The sequence below is a fragment of the Ascidia mentula genome, chromosome 7 (genome assembly GCF_947561715.1).
Source record: "Ascidia mentula chromosome 7, kaAscMent1.1, whole genome shotgun sequence".
Classification (NCBI taxonomy): Eukaryota; Metazoa; Chordata; class Ascidiacea; order Phlebobranchia; family Ascidiidae; genus Ascidia; species Ascidia mentula.
Genome location: NC_138572.1, coordinates 14,432,326 through 14,455,608, shown reverse-complemented (window position 1 = coordinate 14,455,608; position 23,283 = coordinate 14,432,326). Strand labels below are relative to the sequence as shown.

The 23,283-nt window shown below is 37.5% G+C and overlaps 1 pseudogene; it reads left to right on the top strand.

Moving 5' to 3' along the window:
• Positions 1-10,663: 10,663 nt before the first annotated feature.
• LOC145909641 (serine protease 41-like) lies at positions 10,664-16,985 on the top strand (annotated as a pseudogene).
• Positions 16,986-23,283: the final 6,298 nt, after the last annotated feature.

Below are 23,283 nucleotides of genomic sequence, written 5' to 3'. Positions count from 1 at the left end.
TGTGTCTGACTTCAGCATTTAAGACGAAAGCATTCTGTCCGTGACCTTTTTGCGTGAAAGGTTTTAAGATTTCAGACACTTTTGTGTGTTTAGTAATTTGTGTTTGGATCCAGATGCTCGGGAGCTTTCACTTCCTTTGTAGAATCATGATGAGCATGCGATCATTTTTGTTTACTTGAACGAACAGAGCACTTTACACCTTGTCAGAATACTGCATTTAACAGGTTTTCGCAAACTGTGTGTGCCGCGAAAAATTGATGAAAGAGTTTCGACGGAGATATGAAACCATTCTACACATGCGCTTATATGTTGCCACTGCAAACATTTTGGTTATGTGGCATCAAACCATGAATTGTTTCAATAGTTTGCTCACAACTTATAACCTCGTGACATCACAAATAACCTACGTAACCATTTTACAAACCATTTGAGGACAAGTGTTTGAATATTTTGGTAGCTGTGACAAGCAAACTGAGCAAACATACGGGAAGTAAAAGTATTTGTGAAAACGTTTAAATCAGTTGGTAGATACGATAGTACAGGAACAGCTATTTCCAATATGGATTACGGTGGACAGAAGATTCCAGTTTACCGTATCTAGTGTTGAGCCAAACTGTCAAATGAAGCTACGGTGCCAGTAAGTAACCAAGGCATCTTCACGCCGATCACATGGGCTTAGATAGTACGGATTATTTTTCACGCTTGTTTGGCCAACATGTAAAACAAACACTGTAGCTGAAACACCTACGTTTGTCTACGATGAAGCTTTTTTTTGATGACTGTGAACGGAAACACTCTCGTACAATCGCTAAAAGTTCTTTCTCTGAAAAAACAGAAAATATACAACTTTGTAAAAAATCCTGGCTTGTTTCCCATGTTTTGCTGAGTGATTATTTTCTTCACACCAGGTTTCGCCAGGCCGGAGGGTTTAGAACTGGGAACATAACTAGTAGAAAACCAGATTTTTTTTGCCGTTCGACGCAGACATAAGTCTTCAATTATTCTGCAGATATAGCCTGAAGTTTAAACCGCCTTTTTGGCTCAATTTTATACAGCAAACGTTACCACGTAGCTACCTGACTTAACACGCCCAAAACTCTACTTAAAACTGCCAAAAACTGGCTCAAATTCCCCCAAGCAACAACACTTACATACGTGCTCACTCAACCGCAAAATTGACCCCAATGCTTCACTGATTGCTTTGTGACGTCCTCCTTCTATGGTAACAGAGGATCAAATACAAGGTGGAAATTTCCCGCCGCCAAATTTATTTTAATAGAAATTCCAATATGCGTCCTTTAGCAGATTTTGTTTTATCCACCATAAAGTATACTGCATTGTGGGTAAAAACACAACCAATGAGAGAGTTACAACTCGAAAATTGCCGGTTGCAACTAAATATACTCTGTGATGTTTGTCGATGTCATCTGAAATTATGTTTGTTCCTACTCCTATGAAGCAAAGTAGTTCCATTGAAATGCAAATATGATGATACATTATACGGTTGGCTAAAAAACTAAACAGCAGACAATTTTTTCCCGGTTTTTGTACTTGGGATTTTATCATTTTTCAGTGGCATTAGACGTTACCATTACAATATAATTTGACAGATAAACACTAATCCTCAATTTGCGTTGTGGTTATGCAGCATGCTGCACTAAAATTAAACCAGCCAAACATAGATGCTAGAGCCCACTGTTTTGTCTAAAAACCACAGTAACATGGATTTATTATCTGAAAAACCTGTTTAAAATTTGCAGAAGAAAAGTTGCAACAGGCAGTTGATGAAATCAAAAAGTATCAGCTTGAAAATCTTGATCCCGATGTTGTCCCTTACAGTGAAGTGTTGCAAAAGGTTGAAATACCAGAGGTTCAACCAACACTGATAGATACTGATATTTACAAAGGAATTGATCCTCAAAAGGAAAATGAGTTTCAGCCATCGACAAGCAAGGGGGACAATGATCGATTTGTTGGTGAACACATCAAATTTCCCCAACTAGTTTCAAGCTTTAAAGAACACAAAAAGCAAGGCTTATTTCTAGCTTTCCTTGGACCGGCTGGATGCGGCAAAACCACTCTTTCAAAGAGATTATGCAGGCAACTAGAAACAGAAGATCACTTAGTGCTTCATCTTCGGTTTATGTATTTAAACTACGGCGATAGAAAGCTTACTTTGCAGGAGCTTCTGCTCGATAACCAGTTCAACCGTGCTTCACAGGAAACACTCAGTTTGGTTTTCCAATGGATGATAAAGAACCCAGAAAAGTGTGCTTTTATTTTTGATGGATTAGATCAGGCAACCTGGACACTAGAAAACGTGGCACCTGTAAATGAGAAGTATCACACTCCCCTGTCTGTACAACAGCTTGTTGCTAACCTTTGCAACAGGCAATTTTTTCCAAAATCTACATTGATTTTTACTTCTCGGCCCCACTCATTGCTATTAATACCATTAGGACTCCGACCTAAGCCAACAATTTATGTCAGTGATCTTTCTCCTGAGGATGCAAAGACACTGTTTGATAGTTACTCAGGTGATAAAGCAAATGAACTGTGGAACAAACTTGAAACTAAATCTCCACAATTGCTTGACTTATGCCGCAATCCAATGCTTTTACAATTTATTGTTTATGCTGGGTTATTTGGTGAGGTGCACAGTGTTTCCACTATAACTAATGTATTTGATGTCGTTTTGCAACAACTTGGTCACTCTCAGCATGCAAAAGGAGAGAAATTAGAAAACCTTAAGTTGCCACTTAGCCAAATGGCATATGAAGGAATGGTTCGCAAAACCGTTGTGTTCACACATGATGACCTTCAAAAAGTAGGTTTAGAAGATGTAAAAGTACAGGATGTAGTGTTCAAAATGGCAAAGTTCTCCTGGTTTCCCAGTCGTAGAGTCTTTGATGGGAGAGATGTTCTCTTCTACTACCTTCATCAAGTTCTGCAGGAAATGTTTGGTGCATACTACATTTCTGTGTTCATGTCAGATGAAGAATTTGATCAAATCGTTGACGATTTGATTAATGAACCCCATTGGGCAATGGTTCGTCGTTTTGTGTGTGGCCTTTTGCTCGGACACAAACCAGGTATGTGCAGTGCATTGGAAAGTTTGTGCTTTAATGACCAGTATTTTATTTTATAATTTTCAATCAAAGCATCTGGAAGTGGACGTAGTGAAACCAGCTCAGAATCTGATCCTGTCAATAGTGCTGTCAGCGGTACGACAATTTCCAAGATGCATAAAATCCGTCAGTACTATATTTATTTGGTATTTGTGTATCAAAAATGTGTTTCTGTTATCTTTTTTGCTGACAAAACTTTGCTGAGTACTTAGCAATGAACTTAAATGTAATTGATAGAAAAAGAAAGATATATTATATGCTATACTATATATTGTGACTCATTGTTTTACAGCTTGCAGAGAAGGTTCGGCTTCAACAAATGTAAAATCTACTTCATCCAAAACATTAGATGGCGCAACAAATTCCAAGGCCCAACTTTCGCCGGAAAATGGTGGTAAATGTTTTTGAAGCAGAAAACTATTTGAGTGAAACACAACCAACAACAATGCCTACATTTTTAAACTGTGCTGCACAAGATTTGACAGTGTATTATGTGTTAAAGCATGGTTGTGTTGTACTTTGAACTGAATATCAAAATGCCAAATCACAACCAGAAACAGGATTTAATGCCCACTGAAAGTTCAAGACACATGTCGCAGCATGCAATTTCACAACGATTGACATTTTTGGATGGAATTTGTCCATGTTGCAATTTTTTATGCACACCACTTAAAAAGCCCTTGCAGGTTGAGAACCACTGGAACAAATATTTAAAATTTTACTAGAATTTTAGCAAATGTTTGTACTCTGTTTCATCAAGGCACGTAAGCAGATGGTTGCCCAGTATATCTTGTTTCTGCTTTATAATACATATGTTTCTACAGCTGGTGAAACCTCCACTGCGGCAGCTGAAATTGAGGCAACCAGAATACATCAAATAGATGGTGGTAAGCTGGGACATGTAAAATGTAAGTTCTGCCCTATATACACACAGTGTTTACCTGATTTTTAGTGCAAGTACTGAAGTATACCATTTTTTTAACACAAACTGAAGAGTAATGTTGCATCCATGCTTTGCATTCATATATTCTTTGCGTTGGTATTTGTTATAATCGTTGTTTTACATAAACCTGTGGTTTAAGGTATATAAATTTATTGTTACATGTTGTGAATTTTACAGCACTTTACTAAAGTCTACAAAGAAATACAAAAAGAATGATATACGATATATGCTATACTATATATTTCGACACACTGTTTTAAAGCTTGCAGGGATGGTTTGACTTCAACAAATATCGAATCGTCTTCATCCAAAACATTAGATGGCGCAACAACTTCCAAGGCCCAACATTCAAAACAGTCACTGGAAAATGGTGGGAAATGTTTTCGAAGCAGATAACTGTTTGAGTGAAACATAACCAACAACAATGCTTCCGTTTTTGAACTGCGCTGCATAAGATTTGACAGTGTATTATGTGTTACAGCATTATTATGCTTGACTTGATAAACTCAGTACTTTTGTTTAGTTTCTTCCAATTCTGCCACAAAAAAACAAACAGGTTTTTTTGCGAGACTTTTTTCAAGACGTTCGAAGAAACATCCAAAACATGCAGGAAAAGGTTAAATTTTCGAATTATTGAGTTTTATTACCCTGCTTCTCGGCAGAGACATCACGGCCAAACTGGGTGTTTCCATTTTTTGGAACTCTCATAGCTTAGTTGGTAGAACTATGGTTCCTAATGACCAGGGTTATGAGTTCAAACTCCAGTGCCTCTTTATATCTTGAGCTTTCAGGAAAGGAAGCTTTACCAGGCTTGGTTGTGATGCCGCTGTTACTTGGTGTGCAACGTTTTGGTGCTGTAAGCATGCCACAGTAGCTCAATCCATTTGTTGTGTTAATCTAAACAATCATGTATTGTTAATGCAACATTTCACTCTTTATTAACAGAAATGTCTTACCAAATTTTTGAAAACCTTACATTTTATTGGTTTGCTGTATTTTTTTTTATTAATTTAGCTTTTTTGTTAATTTGGTAAGATGTAACATATTGCTTATATTGTTACATCTTACCAAATTAACAAAAAAGCTAAATAGTCCATATTGCTTCTGCTTTTTAACACATGTTTCTGCAGCTGGTGAAACCTCCACTGCTGCAGCTGAGCTTGAGGCAACCAGAATACATCAAGTAGATGGTGGTGAGCTAAGACATGTAAAAAGTATGTTCTGCCCCATATACACACGCTGCTCAATTGATTTTTAGTGCAAGTACTGAAGTATACCATTTTTGTAACACAAAAATTCTTTGGTATTTATTATATCCATTGTTTTGCATAAACCTGTGGTTTTGGGCACTTAAATTAATTGTCCAATGGTATGAATTTAACATTATTTCACATATGTAAACATTTTAACAGGGGCAGACAGTGTGTACATGCACTGTTTCGACCTATGATGTCTCAGCAGTGCAGCTGTTGACTGTGGCACTGTGCTAGCTTTTACACTAGCGGGCACACTGATTTCCACTTTGTGGTACCTTTCGGTCAATGTCGATCCGTTGGGTACCTTATACAGAGTACCAAACAACAGAGACAAACCACCGATGGTTTGGAAAAAGCTAGCACCGTGCCACAGTCAACAGCTGCACTGATGAGATCTCATAGGTTGAAACAGTGCGTGTACACCCTGTCTGCAGCTCTGAATTATTATGTTTTTTTTTTAAACATTTTGCCGTTGCTGTACCTGAAGCAGTCAGTAAGAAAATTTTTGATCTCAATGGCTCCAAAAATGCCTCTTTTTTGATTTGCTTTTGAAATGGACTCCCGTTGTGGTTTAAAGCAGTGGTTAGCCTATGAATACAGCATAGCTGAATTAAATCCCCTTTTCCCAGTAAAGCAGGATGCACAACTCAAAGAGAAATGTATTTTTATAAAGTTAAAACCTGTTTGCAAAGAGCTTGACTGAACATTGATGTATTCAAAACAACATACATATTTCCACATTCTATGAATGAAAACCGGTGTGAATGCCACTTTGAAACCACTGGCAAACCAAATATGCCATTCGTGTTGTGCATCCCTGCTGTAAAGTCCGACTGGCGAACTCCCACAGACAGAGCAGATTTATTGTCAAAATTATCAAGTAAGGCCTTCGCATTGGGTTAACCCTTATGGTGTACATAAGTGCCATTAAATTGCAGTAATCACCTTGATTGTTTTTTACAGGTGATGGAAGTGGTTCCAGTCCAAAAACCTTGCCATCAACCTCAGTGAAGACTGCTTCCAGTGATCCAGCATCCTCCACACTTAACAATGAGGATCAAAAACATGGTAGTCAGTTAAAAAAAACTTTGCTGTAACATCTGTAACCAGTAAAGTAATACAAGGCATTTAGGTGTAGAAATCTGGGACCATCTAATTGATGCCAAAGTTAAGATGCTGCTGTTATGTAACATATTTGTTTTGTTGCACTTGTCTCCATTGACTGACCCTGCCTGCCTTTCTTACAATTAGTCAGTCTTGCACTGATGACGAACACAAACATTTTAAACAACATATTTTTACTTTTCAGTTGCTACTAATTCCACCACAGAAAAACCCAGAGGATTAATGAAGCTGTTTTTAGATCTTTTTCACAAACAACCAAAACATGCAGGTTATGAAATGTCCTAGGGAGGGGTCGCCTAAATTGCTCTGGAAAAATGATGCAAATTTAAGATCAACTGCAAGTGTAATAACTGTGACCCTTTTTTTCTCATCTTATCATAAGAAAATCATTCTGCTGTAATAATTTTTACCAGCAAAGTAATAGAAGGCATTGTCTGCATTGACCGGCCCTGAACGATTTGCAAAACCATGTTTACAATTCAATTTGTTACACAACGTTGCTTTACGCGAAAAGCTTGCTGTTTAACTTTCACATACTTTCCACTACAAGTTACCATTATATTGGGTAAACGGGCATCGTGGTTTCGAAAGTCTCACGTCTCATTACGCATCTAATATACGCAGGTTATATTTGTGGAAAACGCACATTGGGAGTTTAAATAATTCTCCCATCCAAATACATGGCTTCTATTTTTGCCGTAAATGTTGATCTTGTTATTTTCAGACAAACGTGAGAAAAAGTTTTTGAAGAAACTTTCGAAATACCTGCGGGAAAAAAGTTCTGATGGATTGTATTTAAGTGGATACGAGTTACGAGGTTAGTATTTATTTCCAGTCTGTGTGATGCGTGTTTGTAAACGTAACTGTTACGTCACAGTAAGCATTGTGACGTCGCAATTCCATTGTTCTTATAGAAGAGAATGGAATAAAAATGTTCAGGTTGAAAGTTTTAAAGGAAGGTCGCATATTTTTTGTCGGATAAAGTTTATGTTTTCCTTCCAGAAAGTTAATGTTTTTATATTTGATTAATTTGTTGGATCTTGTCTTGTTTAAATCCGATTAAAAGTGAAGAAATCTTGTTTGAAGTTTGCAATAAAAAGTTTTAGTGATTTAATAAAACTTCCGCCATGTTTGTTTTAATAAACTTGTCCCTGTTTCAGATTTCCTCGTAGATTTACAGGAAGTTGACGGAATATTTAGAGATGAAATCGCCCTCTCTTGTCCTCGGGATTTGAGTTTAAACTTCACCCCACTGAAGATTTCGGATGTTTTCGCTCTCGCGGATTTCCTCCCACGGATTCGAAAACCCGGTTTGGGGCTGGAGTTGAGGGGATGCGAACTTAATTCCGAAACTTTAAACATGTTCTGTGAAGCGATTATGAAGATGGGACCCAAGGTTGGTTTTCATTACTTTGAGAATAAATATTTGTTTAAATCCATGATATTTTTATAAAACTTACTTTTTTGATCAAAAGTGAAAACATGGAGTTAATTTTAATCCGGTTTTAAGAAAAAAAAATATGTTTTAAAAAAGTTTGAAACAAAGATTTCCGACCAATCTTTATATTTTAAATAGTTGGGATTTCTCGACCTGAGTTGGAACAAGTTTGAACGAAAAGATGTTGGAAATATTTGTCGGATTCTCCCTAAAGTGGATGAGTTGTGGCTGCGTGGATGCGGAATCGATTCCGAATCTATTCGAGTCTTGAGAAAAGAGATTAAAAAACTGAAAAACCCGGTAAGAATTTGTTTAATTTATATTTGCATTAAAACATGGTTTTGTTAATTTTGATGAAATTAAAAGTTTTGTGATTTTTTTTCAGCCGAAAGTTCGGGGTTTGAATCGTCAGTAAATATTCCTTCCTCTCATCCGATGCAGACTCCAGTGGTCCGGATTGAAACAAAACACGAGGCTTCCAGAATTATTTGTGTTTTTTTTTGTGATTTGTTCAAAATAAATGTTTTTTACTGTAAATAAAATTGCTGCGAAATATATAAAGTGAAATATGTCCGGAGCAGAAAGTGAGACGAAAGTTTTCCGACATTTTTATTCCAGTTTTCGGAAGAAAGAATACCAGGGGTTGTTTGTGGAAAAGAATGTTGTCATGTAGGAACGTAACAGACGGATCTACTTGGTCTTGGAATAAAATTAAAACTTCAACTGTCTCAAAATATCTTATTTTCAAATGTATTGGTTTTAAATGCAAGAAATCTCATTGCCAATGAAGAATGAAATTCCCACAAACTGACAACGCCCATGAATCAAGTTACAAGAGAATATGTTGGTTAATGAAGTAAGTGTATGTCTCGTGTTGGTCTGTTGTACACAAATACTTATTTGCGGTTTAGTTGTGTGCTGTTTAAAAGTTAGTTGCTGGGTTTATTTTAAATGAATCCTCGAGTCAATCCAAATAAAAAAAAATCCTAGAATAAATTTTATCCAAAATCTGAATAAAACACACTTGATTAGAACAATCTTATCGGGTCCAAAAACATCACTAATCCACGCAATGAATTGTTGCTGGAAGAAGTCCTGGTCATCATGCTGACCTCAAACTAAATTAATTCGTAACTTTCATCAACAGAAATCATATTAAGTGAGTTGCAGACTGGACGACTGGGCCAATGTTATGATCTGTTAGGTCTCATCAGTGCAGCTTGATGTTGGCTTTTGACAATCTTGCTCGCCAAACAACCAGTCGAAGATTTTCACAAAATCTGGTTGCAAACCTCCAAAGACAATCAAGCTCATTACTTATATCATTATATAAATTTTATTGTGAAAATTTGTACAAATCCTTAACCTTTATCTTTTTGATGTATCTTTGCAACGCAAGCCAATCCCGAACGCATGGAAAAGTACTGAAATATGAACTTCTAAATCACTTGGCATGCCATGAATATTAACCTCAGGTGCCAGGGGTTGCCGACCCCTTCATTAAGCATTGCCAGAGAGTCTGCCACAAGATCTATACACTCACTCTAAGTGATTTATGAACCCCTATATGCAAAACAGTAGAAGCAAGTAACAACCTGGTTATATGGAAAACACATTGTGACTTTCACTTCATACTTTAAACCAGGCAGGACCAGATTTATCAAAACATCAAAGAGGTCAATGACTTTTCTGACTGTTTTATATGCCAGGACAAAGAGGTCTAGAGTCACTGAATCAGATGATTGACCAACACAACGAATCCCAGGATATTTTGATCTGAACAAGAGGTCGCATTCAAACAAGTTGGGTTGCCCCACAAGCGGTATTTAACTTTGTTGTATGTAAATTTCAATGAAAGAAATATTGAAAACTAATGTGATACTTTTTCCTTGGTATTGATATTGCTATATTATCACAAGTGTGTGTAACTATGTCTATATAACATTATTTTGCTGCATAAACTTTACAACAGTAATTTCTTGTAGCATTATTAGACAACTATCTTTTTTGTTTTATTACATTAAAACCATGTTATGTTTGGCTGTCATAATTATGCATTTGTTTGAGATTTGCCAAGTTTCAGTGGTACTCTAGTTACAGGTCGACAGTGGTCCCAAAACCTTTCATTTTTCATTTATCCACCAGGTTGCACTGAAGAGTAAAACATCACCAAGACAACATCAAGAATATTCAAATCCCTGTGTGGTGAAAACAAGCACACAAAAAAAAGAATGTCATGACCTCTAATTTTCACAAGGTCACCAACAACATGCCTGCCTTACATTGAATCCTTGTAGTTGGTGCAAAAAAGGTTAGATCGACTTTGTTAACAAAAGAAAGAGCAAACACATTTTTGATTTTGTGTTGACCCCTACATTTGTTAAGTGGAATTTAATAAAAGTATGTGCTGGATGGCTCTTTATGCAGACTAAAACATATTAGATGAAACGAAGCAGTTTAGATTAAAAAGGTCTGACTGTAGTTGTTGTTTGTCGAATTTATTGACAAAAGCAAAAGAACCATAAAGAAAAACGTCTTTATCTAAAACTCATTTACAAACATTGGTGCTTTTAATTGCAAAGTCATTAAATACCAGTGTTGTTTTTGCAGAGTCATAGCGATGCCAACCTGAGGATTGGAAAATAACGACTGGAAATAATTTAGTTGTTGTAAACACCAATACTTCTCTGCAATCCTGGGTAAAAAACACCCAAATTGTAGTATTAGAAGTTAAACACACTCCGATAGAATGCAATCTTACTTATAACAGAAAATGACAATGAAAGATAATAAACATATGGTAAGCAGTATTGCTTTTAATTAACACAATAAGTTTTGCATAAATGATATTTTATGAATTGTCGGAGACAAGGTTATGTTTTTATTGTTGACCTTCCCCACCATTGATGTAAGTCATTATTATTTAATTGTCACAAAATAATGAAGTATTGGTGAATAATATGATTGATTATATTTTAACCCAGTTTAAAATCTAACAAAAATTTGTTAAAATCTGCAACTTGTTTATCAAAAATGACAACAGGTTAAAATGATTTAAGTGTTACAACGTCAAACCAAAGAAACACTTTTAAGTTAAGTAATGGTGACATTCTGTGCAAGTGTGCAAGATATGTGATATTCACAAAACATCAAGAAAACTAATTTACTTTTTTGATTTCAACAGGTTTCCATGCATTGGAGACATCCACTAACATGCTGTAAACCCCTCACTTGACATTACCTTCTTACAGCTTCACATTGTGTTAAATTCAGCTCAAATGTAAGTGTTTCTTGTGTGCAATCTGTTTCATAAAGAGCATTGATTTGCACATAGTATTATTGAGCTGTTTCCATGGTGACAGGTTAACCAATGAGACCAGCGATCGGGGCCTGGGGTGGGTGGTTACAGGTTACTACAAATCAAAACATTTACTAGACCTAATTATTGAAGAGGAAAACCTCACTATGTGATCATTCCCAACTATACTGTTGCAAATCATTCAAGTGGAAAGTCTACGGGGACAATGTCGTTCTACACAGGATCTCACTTTTTCTAAATTTGAATATTCTCCCAAATAATCAGTATGTCAGCTTGGATTTAAGTACACAATCACAATTTTATTCAAATGTAATCCATGTACTTTTCTGTCCCATTACTAACCTATTTCTATGTTTGCAGTCGATTTATGCAGTCAACGTGTTTGCCTCTTGGACAAAACCAGTTTTCGTCACAATATGAGTATGGAATATCTGGTTGGGAAATGCGGGGTGCAGGTAGTTTTCTATGTTTCTGGATATAATTGTTCATTGGGGTAATGTTAAAGGTGAAATAATACATAGCACATGTTACTTGAAAACTTTTCGGTGTGGTACAAACTTACCCTATTTCTTTTATCTTTATGTATTAACACTGCACAACATACAAGTGACATCCATGACAACAGTAATGAAAGTGAAAATCGTATTTAATTTTGCAAAAATAAACTAATCACTATTTTCCAATAAATGGCCACCAGTGGCGCCAGTGAGCATATTCGTCCGTGAGAATTGCAGTCGCCTACTTGGTTGTTTGAACCTGACAATGTTTACTGCAGTAACAGTGGAAATTTTCTTTTTCCACTTTAGTTACTGTATGGAAAAATCGAGTCATTCTTGCTTATCTACACATATTTCCACAAACAATTTCCAATCTTGTTTTTCAGAACGACAGCGCTTAACATAAACCATCACACAATCTGGGATATCACAAGTTGGGGCATCGGTTATGGAAACGTAAACAAACCTGGGATTTACACGAGGGTGTCAAGCTTTGTTTGATCTTATCGGATTCTTGGTAAATATTACCAACATTATTGATTGAGACTGCGCCGGTTTGTGTGTTTGTTTTTAATTTTTTGTTGTGATTTTGACAGTTTTATAGTTTCAAAAACCAACAAGGCATTTAATTAACCAGGATGAAATAATTTTAAACAAATCATCGTTTAGCAAAGCTTGTAATTGCGCCTTAAAACTACTTAAACATTACTAAATAATATAACAAAGTACAGTGCATAGACAGGATTGTCTAAAGTACTGCGACCTGAACACAGCACGTTTATTATGTACTGTACTTTTTTTAAGATGGCAAAGTTTACCAAAACAGCACAAAAGATTTGTTCATGCCTGTAACAATTCCTAACCTTGAATGGAAAAGCTTTCATGCTTTCCATTTACTAAAGATAGTGAAGGCATTTGTAATACTCAGGAAGAAAGAAATCCTGTAAAACCAGTTAGTTTAATGCATTCTTTTTCAAAGTGCTTTTACCTAAAATGCTGCGTACTTCAGATGTATTTGTGATAAACTCTACCGCCGCACTAACTGAACTATCGAAGGATGTGGCAAACCATCTAACAAGTTTATGTAAGTGCAATTTATCGTATCTGACAATATTAAACCAAACTAAAGTAGTTTTTACAAGACAATATTTTTTCCAAACAAATCTCACAGAAATATTTCATTTAACAACAGGTTTTGGACGACGAGGTGGCCGAGTGGTTAAGACGATGGATCGCTAATCCATTATGCTCTGCACGAATTTCCTGTGCCGAAAGTTTCCTTTGCTTGCACAAGTCCAGAGGGGTTTAAACATTTTCCTTGCCTCAAACCTAACTGTGAGTTGCGGTTCAGTGGCGGTATACGCTATTGTTCAATAGTTTTGTAAATAATCACGTTAGTTATCTGACTTAATCTTGCATGCCTCGTGTTATTACACTAGTAAATTAATCACGCGACATAGAAAACATATTTACACGGCATAGAAAAGCAGCGATGTAACGACCGTTAATAGCTTGATAAGCAAACTATCACCCAAACATATCTTTTAGTGGGAAGAAACTCAAACCACCTCCGTAGCGGTACAGTCCGGCGGGGTTACTACAGGTCACTAGTGTCACAACACGAGGTATGCAAGATTAAGTCAGATAACAAACAATGCACTTCACAAAAACATTATTTTGGCATGAACAAACCATTTTTAAAAAGAATTAGCAGGAATTAAAAGTTCGTATGTTTTAGTGCCTTCTTTTGGTTCATCCGCTAGACGGCGCTGTCAAGCCATTCTAATTTAAATATGCCATTGGTCGGTGGAAAAGGTTACAATAAATTGAACGAACTTTCAACTTACTGTAGCAAGTTCTGTAATAAATCCGGAGTAGGTATTTCACAAGCTTTTTAATTGATATATTCATATGTATATGTATCGCCTATGCTTCTAAACATCATAAGTATAGCTTATTCAAGTAGAATGTGTTTCTGTTGGGTATATTGCTATCAGGAGATTATGATAATACAAACTATCATACTGTAAAACATTGAATTGAATAAACTTGCTGGTTGTAATGGTTTCGCTTTGTATGTAACACACAGCTAATAATCGAGAATGGACCAACTGGAAATGAATGGAGTGCAAGGCCTTTTTGTCGTCTGGGCAGGGCAAGATTAAGCAGAGGGACTAAGTTTCAAATCATTATTCGTATTCACACCATATCCATCATGATATATTACAACAGAGCTCTTACCTACGTCTTACCGTAAGCTTACGTTATTTTGTTATTGTACACAATATAGTGCAAAATATATATGTATTGCCTATGCCTAAATGTTGGGTCGAAAAAGTAATGCATTTGTAACCAGAAAAGAATGGATAATGCTTTCTACCAAAAGATAACTGGCTTTGTGATATGTAAAGACAATTTATATTCAATACTTCTAATACTAATTGCTGAATATTCAACAATGTTAACTCTTTTCGGTAAAACTTTGAGATTTCAAACAGGTTTTCATGTAATTGCTCTCTGCTGTTTAGAATTACGAAAAGATTGCCTTCCATTGGATAAACCAACCACATTGCTGTTTACAACTCGCAAAGGACAGAACATTTTCGGCTTTTAACTGACCAATATTTAGGTTAGCTGCACGAAGTTTTCCACAATTTATTACGGGGATGCACAACTCGGTCAAGCGTGTCATTTGTGTTGTCAACTTTATCCAACGTCTTATCAACAGCCAGTACATTTTGTTCGTATATTCCCAGGTAGCAAACTGCAAGAAGAATCTTGCGGTGAAGCCAACACCGATATTCCTGTTCCGGCTTTCTGTCCTGAGGTCAAAGACAGATTGAGAATAGTGGAAGGGGTCAACGCTAACCCCGGGAGTCAGCCGTGGCAGGTAAATGATTTTATGGGAGATTTGCAAAGTTATGTTGAAACGTACAATTATAGGAGAGCTCAATTTAAATCCATGTCTTATATTCGCTGTCAGTCAGATGCCGGCTTTCATAAAAGCTTACTTCCATGTGCACGTGTGTCTGTAACAGTGCTGGTATTTAATGATTGCTTTTTCTCTATATCTGTCATCCTTTTTTACTTTTTCGGCCGCATGGCATGACCAATACAGATCATAACATTTCTCTTGTAACTACTTTTGTATATTTCGGTGCCGACTAATCACCCACAAACCCATAATTTCCCCCTACTAGTAAATTTTTCACCGGTTAAGAACCACTATAAGCTTAATATCTTCATGTTTACATCAAGTGTACGAGGTATTTTTGTCATTCTTACAGGTTTCCATACGTAAGAAGTATCCATTAAGAGGCCGCACCCCTCACTCTTGCGGAGGAACTCTCATCAACAGATGTTACGTCCTCACAGCCGCACATTGTGTCCAATCCAGTTCGAAATCGTGAGTAATTTCCAAAGTTTTTTTAATTTGCCATGGAAACCATTTCCATGGTTACAGGTTCACCAATGAGACGATCGTTCGGGTGGGCGATTACTACAACCGTGACGGACTCCAATTCAGCCAATCAGAGGGCGTAGAGGATTCACGTGACCTAGATATTGAAGAGGTTTACAGACATCCTTACTACTCGTATCATTCGAGTCCAACCAACGACTTGGCGTTGATTAAATTGAGACAATGCGTTTCATTCAAGTAAGATTAATTCGCAAGAGTCCTGGTCCAAATTAGAATGCATTGCCTTGGTTTTTACACAACGTAAACGTAATACGCCCGAAGCTAGGAGTTATTAAATATCATGTGGAGATATCAGTGTTTCATTTTAAACTTATTTCTATGGTTGCAGTCGATTTGTGCGACCAGCGTGTTTGCCTCTCGGACAAAACCAGTTTTCGTCACAATCTCGATGTGGAATATCTGGGTGGGGGGCGCATGGTCTCAGACACTGTAAGTTTTTTATGTTTTTCTGTGCATAAGTCGCTTTAACAGATGTTTATCGACAGTTACGTCATTAGATAAGGGTTTTTGAATAAAACGGTAAAATCTGGAATGCTGGACTTTTTTTCAAACACGTTTCAAAATTGCCTTTCCATCCGCCTGCCAGCCTGTGAATGTATAGGCGATGCATTCGATGCAGCTTATAATCATGTAGTACAGCACTGATGATAAACACATGTCGTGTTTGAAATGTCTGTTTAACAATTTAGGTTTTGGCTTCTAATTCAAGGTTATTCACTTCAGTATTTTGCACCTAGACAAGGGTTTTTAAAAACCTCAAGTTCCTTTTCCCAAATCCCTCCACAAACCGATATAGAGGCCTCTCTAACACCTGTGAAATTATGTTGTGAATTAACCTCTGTATTCTGTCGGTACAATTTCATAGTACAGCGCATTCAATCTACGGTCGGCATATATAACATTTGTCAGTTACAACAACGAACACTGTGATGCGGTGTTGACGAAACTTGCAAAAGTCTTGCCAACCACAACCTTTAAGAATCACATCACAACATGCTTGTTGTTCGGCAGTTAACCCCATGGATTATCCACCCTGCCTCCAGCAGGCGCCAGTGAGCATATTTCCCAACGAGAATTGCAGCCGACTGCTCGGTGTTGACTACCTTAAGCACTCCATGATGTGCGCTGCGCTCAGAACAACAATTTTCAATACCCATGCTGCCTTTTAAAGTTAATCTATCAAACACCTCTTGCTTTCCTGTTTAGTTTAGAATGCAACGTTTTGTAATTTTTGTTGTTGTTGCGATTGTTCGATGTCTGTTTTAACTTTTGCATTTGCAGGTAGTTTTTTTTGCCTAAAGCACTTGTCTATTTTTCGTTTTGTTTGTTCAGCAATTGAACCAATCATACATTTTCGGTTATCATTGCCCGCACGTGTAATATAAACACTTTAGACCATTTTTTTTAACTGTTGCACTTTTGCATTCCAGAAAGATGGCACTGACACGTGTCGGGGTGACAGTGGGGGTCCTTTGGCATGTTTAGACCCCAACACGGCACGTCACACTGTCTGGGGTATCACAAGTTGGGGAATCGGTTGTGGAAACGTAAACAAACCTTGGATTTACACGAGGGTATCAAGCTATGTTCGTTGGCTTTACCTCAAAATGCGACTGAGACCAACTGAAGAACAGTTTATGAGCGACGTTCGATCTTTCCGAGTGCTTGACAAATATTGCCAACATTACTGATTGTGTCTGTGTGCGTTTGTACTCGTGTATTTGACTTTCATCCAAAGATTTTTAATTGTGCTTTACAAGCTACTTTATTAGTAGTCTGTTCTTCGTGGCACAATAAAACGTAACTTTTATTGACCCTGAGGAAGCCTTGCTGGATAGCAGATGAAACGTCAGTGAATAAAAGTGTACGTTTAATTGTGCCAGAAGAACAGATTAATTAAAATATATTATTCTTGGCAGCTACAACGACATAATATTTACCGAATAAAACCGAACTCTAAAGTCCTGTTGTTTTTTGCATTTCGTGTTATACACGTTTAAGCCACAACCGTGTTGAAATGAGATCAAAGTCATAAGCAAAGGATCCACTGCTTATTCACAAGTTCAGAACTTATCAACAAAATGGTCAAGCTTTGTGGTTGAAGATTGGATCAACAGGATCTTCTTGTCTGCATTGACACAACTAAACCGGTGTGCACTAACTAACGTCGTTTCGTTGTAATGTTCCTTTTCCGGCAACTGTTCTCTGAATATATGTTGGGAATTTTTGTTGAAACCGACGCGCGTGATGTTGTCAGGATGCACTGACGCGCTAGAGCGCAACTGCCAGACGACCTTCACATATACGTAGGGCAGTGTTTCCCAAACGGTGGTACGAGTACCACTAGTGGTACGAGACGGCATTCTAGGTGGTACGCGAGCACCTATTCGCAATTTACAAAAAGGTTGGTAATCACTGACGTAGGGGATCTCTAAAACCGTAATCAGACAACACTTTATGCTCTTGCATGGCAAGGCGTGATCGTCCCATTCCGAAGTGCATCTTGCGATGTGATCTTGCCGGTTAACTAACCAGGAAATTTTCCACTTTGTGGTTCTTTGCATTTGACGTCGATTCGTTAGGGACCAAACTAGGTAGGAACTAATGGAGACGAAGCACAGTAGAAATTATATTATGGCCAAGCAAAGCAACTGGGAACCAATAGTGTTGGGCCGGGACGCGATGTTGGTTCACTTACCAGTAGTTGTAAAAAGAGTCATGGTATTGTTTCTACATTAGAATCACACACCATATTCATTCTTTACATTTGTCCGTGCAGAGGTCCCCAAGCTTTTTCGTACTACGGACCGGTTTATTACAAGCTGTATTTTTACGAACCAGCCCTTACGGATGTAGCAGATAAAGCAATTGTTGTTGTCTGGATCAAGTTTGCAACCTGTTTTCGTAGCAACGTACTTAAAACGTGTGACATCCTCAAAATATGGTCAGAATTTGTTATTTCTGTGCGGAGCGGCTACAAATACCACATGTACCGGTGAAAATTAAATTTTCAATTTCTACAGCAGCTGTCATAATCAACTGCGTTGCAAAAACAATTCTGCTGTAAACGTCATTTCCGTGTTTTGCACGGGCGCACACTGGTTGACGGATATTTACCACCACAGGTAATGGGAAATGCCACACAGGTTGACGGATATCAATCATCACAAGTAAAATATATCTATTCTAATATCAACTTTATTCTATTCAGACGGTAAAGTATTTTTAGCAGGTTTTGTATTTGTCTGAATCAACACTGTTGATTACCAGTTCAGTAAAGTCATATAATATGAAATCCGTGTCTATCAAGTCTGTTGCGGTTTATTCGCTGTCATATAGTTCGACAAAAAAAGCAACGTTTAATTTGTTTCTAAATAAGGCTGGTAACCTGAAACTGTTGATCACACAGATTATATGTATGTATTATTTTCATACTGTACTTGCAATACAAAGCTACACCTGCTAGTCCAAGAATGGCAGAACAACAAACAGTAAGTTCCATCATTTCAACGCAAGATGCCAAACGGCGGAAACAAACGTTTTTTCTTGCCTGCATTCTTCAATACTGGCTTGAACAAATTAACCATAGTTTTGCTTACTTTGCCTGGCAGTGCTTACTGTAGTGACCAAATATGTGTACTTCAGTTTTTTTCTGGCATCTACAATACATTAGTTTACTTTTATGTTCATGAGTATGTGTGTTTTTAAATTGCATAATATACAAATCTTTACCCACCGTAGGCTATGTATGTGTGATATATTTCTATACTGTACTTGCAATACAAAGCTACACCTGCTAATCCAAGAATGGCCGAACAACAAACAGAAGGAGAAAACTCACAAAACATTGTTGCCGAGGTAAGCTTGTTGTTCTTGAATATTGAGATTTGCTGTACTGGTGGTAGGGGTTGGAGAAAATCATTTGGGAGTGACAGATTTTATTTACACGTAACGAAACGCATGTGGGCAGCTTAGAGCAGTATTGGATTTCAGAAAATTTCAACGACCATGCTGTCTTTTTGGACGATTAATATTTTTGTGTTTGGTAACTTTTGTTAGTTCCATTCCAGAACCTACACCTACATACTGGTGACGTACATCACCATCAGACTGTGGAACAACATCTGCATCAGACTGTGGAAGAACATCTGCATCAAAACATTGTTGCCAAGGTAAGCTTGTTGTCGTTTATATTTATGCCCTGCAGAAGAGACTAATAGTCATGGAGAATTTGACCTAACTCTGAAAGGTTGCGCTCCCTAGGTGTTTGCCACGATCGTCTCTAATGAACGCGCCGAGTGTAGTACGCAGAAACTGAAAGATAATGTACTGCGTAAATAGAGAACTTTCGTTGGTTTTGCTCAGGTTTGGAAAAATGTTTGCAAATGTTGAATTGTAAGTTATATCAAGTCAAATCTATTTGCGGCTGCACAAATTGAGAAGTCCTCTGTCCCAAAACTAGCAAACAACTTGTTATTTGCCGCTAGCTCCATGGCAAAGATGCACCATTTCATTCCAGAACCTTCAAATTGGTGATGTATATATGCACCAGCCAATTGTACATCACAATACTGTGATACAGCAACAACAGCCGCCAACAGCCTCACCAGCTAACACAGATGCAGCCATAAAACCCCAAGGGGGGCAACAAGGTAAAAAACAATCAACTGATAAACGTTTCACATCAGCATTTCCCGCTCAATACTCGCCAAGCCTGTTTACATAAACGCTTCGCTCAATAGGTTGGGATACAAATGCTTGTATTCAAGTGGAAACCAAACTGATTTAGCATTTATATTCGACCATTTGGAGATGACAAAATTGTTAGCTTAATTGCGACTCATTTAACAATATCTGTGTCTAGCCCCAACGACAACATAGAATCTAATTCAACATATTATGTGACTTAGACCGTTAGACTCTGATTAAATGACGTGGACATCATCACATTAAATTGTCACAGCAGATAATGTTTCACTAAATTCTACATTTTTGTTTATGGTTGTCAGCAATTTCGCTACCAATGAACAGTTAGGTTGCTATACATGATGCATTGCTATGGAAATCTGGTGCTACGTCTGGGAATGCAAGTTCTTGTACATCTTTGGCTTTTATGTAATGAGTTTATGTAATTTCCGAAATTATCAAGCACCTAAAACTCCATTGCGGAGCATGGGTCAGACGCAGCGGTGTGAATTTGGCTGTTTTAACTAAGTCCTGATCTTCTGGGGCGTGTTCTTAACGATAACTAATTTTATTCCGTGAACAGGATGCGTTTACGAATTATATAGCACAAGAGTCGTATCAATGGAATTTAAAACTGGGTAAACGAGAGAGAGCGACTGAGCAAGAGCAAAACACTGAGAGAGAGGCTGTCTGAGTTCCAGTTACGGAAGTTGTTGGGGGCTGTGGGCGTGCATGTCTTGGATGTCACAACACCGACCTCTGCCTTTTAGGAAAGTAATATTCCGATTGAAATACGAATGTGTCCGACTTCAGCATTTAAGACGAAAGCATGCTGTCCGTGACCTTTTTGCGTGAAAGGTTTTAAAAAGTTTTCAGACACTTTTATGCGTTAGTAATTTGTGTTTGGATCCAGATACTCGGGAGCTCTCACTTCCCTTGTAGAATCATGATGAGCATGCGATCATTTTCGTCTACTTGAACGAATAGAGCACTTTACAGCTTGTCAGAATACTGCATTTTACAGGTTTCGAAAACTGTGTGTGCCGCGAAAAATTGATGAAAGAGTTTCGACGGAGATATGAAACCATTCTACACATGCGCCTATATGTTACTACTGCAAACATTTTGGTTATGTGGCATCAAGCCATGAATTGTTTCAATAGTTTGCTCACAATTCATAACCTCGTGACATCACAAATAACCTACGTAACCATTTTACAAACCACTTGAGGACAAGTGTTGAAACATTTTGGTAGCTGTGACAAGCGAAACTGAGCAAACATACGGGAAGTAAAAGTGTTTGTGAAAACGTTTAAATCAGTTGGTAGATACGACAGTACAGGGACAGCTATTTCCAATATGGATTACGGTGGACAGAAGATTCCAGTTTACCGTATCTAGTGTTGAGCCAAACTATCAAATGAAGCTACGGTGCCAGTAAGTTACTAGGGCATCTTCACGCCAATCACATGGGCTTAGAAAGTAAGGAATTTTCTTCACGCTTGTTTGGCCAACATGCAAAACAAACACTGTAGCTGAAACACCTACGTCTGTCTACGATGAAGCTTTTTTTGCTGACTGTGAAACGACAACACTCTCATACAATCGCTAAAAGTTCTTTCTCTGAAAAAACAGAAAATATACAACTTTGTTAAAAAACTTGGCTTGTTTCCCATGTTTAGCTGAGTGATTATGATTTCGATTGATTTACTTCCCGCTCATATGTTCGCGTCCACTTTTTCTGCACACTTTCTTCACACTAGGTTTCGCCAGGCCGGAGGGTTCAGAACTGGGAACATAACTAGTAGAAAACCAGATTTTTTTTGCCGTTCGACGCAGACATAAGTAAACCGCCTTTTCAGCTCAATTTTATACAGCACACGTTACCACGTAGCTACCTGAATTAACACGCCCAAAACTCTACTTAAAACTGCCCTAAACTGGCTCAAATTCCCCCAAGCAACAACACATGCATACGTGCTCACTCAACCGTAAAATTGACCCCAATGCTTCACTGATTGCTTTATGACGTCCTCCTTCTATGGTAACAGGGAATTAAATACAAGGTGGAAATTTTCCGCCGCCAAATTTATTTTAACAGAAATACCAATATGCGTCCTTTAGCAGATTTTGTTTTATCCTCCATAAAGTATACTGCATTGTGGGTAAAAATACAACCAATGAGAGAGTTACAACTCGAAATTTGCCTGTTACAACTTAATATATTCTGTGATGTTTATTGATGTCATCTGAAATTATGTTTGTTCCTACTCCCACGAAGCAAAGTAATTCTATAAATTGACGTAAAATAAGAGTTAGATCAACTAAAACTTTGGAAATAAGCATTTGAAATGAAAATATGATGAATCATTATTCGGTTGGCTAAAAAACTAAACAGCAGACAATTTTTTTCCCGTTTTTGTACTTGGTGATTTTATCATTTTTCTGTGGCATTAGACGTTACCATTACAATATAATTTGACAGATAAACACTAATCCTCATTTTGCGTTGTGGTTATGCAGCATGCTGTACTAAAATCAAACCAGCCAAACATAGATGCTAGAGCCCACTGTTTTGTCTAAAAACCACAGTAACATGGATTTATTATCTGAAAAACCTGTTTAAAATTTGCAGAAGAAAAGTTGCAACAGGCAGTTGATGAAATCAAAAAGTATCAGCTTGAAAATCTTGATCCCGATGTTGTCCCTTACAGTGAAGTGTTGCAAAAGGTTAAAATACCAGAGGTTCAACCAACACTGATAGATACTGATATTTACAAAGGAATTGATCCTCAAAAGGAAAATGAGTTTCAGCCATCGACAAGCAAGGGGGACAATGATCGATTTGTTGGTGAACACATCAAATTTCCCCAACTAGTTTCAAGCTTTAAAGAACACAAAAAGCAAGGCATATTTCTAGCTTTCCTTGGACCGGCTGGATGCGGCAAAACCACTCTTTCAAAGAGATTATGCAGGCAACTAGAAACAGAAGATCACTTAGTGCTTCATCTTCGGTTCATGTATTTAAACTACGGCGATAGAAAGCTTACTTTGCAGGAGCTTCTGCTGGATAACCAGTTCAACCATGCTTCACAGGAAACACTCAGTTTGGTTTTCCAGTGGATGATAAAGAACCCAGAAAAGTGTGCTTTTATTTTTGATGGATTAGATCAGGCAACCTGGACACTAGAAAACATGGCACCTGTAAATGAGAAGTATGACACTCCCTTGCCAGTACAACAGCTTGTTGCCAACCTTTGCAGCAGGCAATTTTTTCCAAAATCTAAATTGATTTTTACTTCTCGACCCCACTCATTACTATTAATGCCATTAGGACTCCGACCTAAGCCAACAATTTATGTCAGTGATCTTTCTCCTGAGGATGCAAAGACACTGTTTGATAGTTACTC